Raw genomic sequence first — 991 nt, 5'->3', positions numbered from 1 at the left:
ATTATGCAAATGAGACATAATCATCATAGTCCAGGTTCCATCTTCAAGTTTCCCGCTCACTAAAAACAAACATGTTTTTTACTCTGATCAAAATCTGTAGCCAATGCAGGATTGATCTGAACTGCAATGACGAAGTGTAGCCAGGACAACATGCACTTGAACTGTCACTTCTTTGTTTTTGACTAATTTTCTTCTCATGTCTTTGATGGATGAAGACAAAATAATCCTCTATTCTAAATATTAAATTAATTAGCAGTGCCATAACCACTGCATTCATATCCACTCAGATGATGAAGGAAATGGACTCCCTGAAGAATACGAGCATATGGTGAAGGAACAGATGTTGCTGGCATATCTTCCCCTGCATCCTGCTATGTTCTGTTTACAGAGAAAACCTAAAGACTATCTCTCGCCAACCTGTCCTTTTATTAAACACACTTTTATCCCCATTCACAGGCCCCACCGTTAATACTCATTCTTTCTCCAATGGTCACACTGCCTTTTCCCCTCCTCCATCTCCACACACTTTACACCCAGTCAAACAACAAAAATGTACTTTTCCTCTAGGTAAAAGAGTGGGTGAAATTCCACTCTGATTGGTAACAATGTAAGATTATTATTTTTTCTGAAATTTGTCTTCTTACCCTCAGCACCTTTCTCCTTTGCCAAGCCTCCCACCCACTCTTTGCTATTTTTTGAATACTGCTGGTCACATACCAGGCTTAGATCAGAACCAAGAGATGCGTCCAACTAAATTTGGATCTTAACACATTTTTTCCATACTGACTGCCCAATCGTTTACAGGTTTACTTGCAGTGAAATCCCCAAAACAACTCGTCAGAAAGAAATTTTTCCCCATATCCCAAATTAGCAAAAATATATAAACGTTCATGATTTTGCTCTGTGTGGAATTTTCTCGCATCTCCTGTAAGAGCCAGCAGAAAATATTTTTAAATACCATAATTACATACATGCAGTTGTAAAAAACAGT

This window comes from Natator depressus, chromosome 1 (genome assembly GCF_965152275.1).
Source record: "Natator depressus isolate rNatDep1 chromosome 1, rNatDep2.hap1, whole genome shotgun sequence".
Taxonomy (NCBI): domain Eukaryota; kingdom Metazoa; phylum Chordata; order Testudines; family Cheloniidae; genus Natator; species Natator depressus.
Note: the sequence above shows the minus strand (reverse complement) of the source record.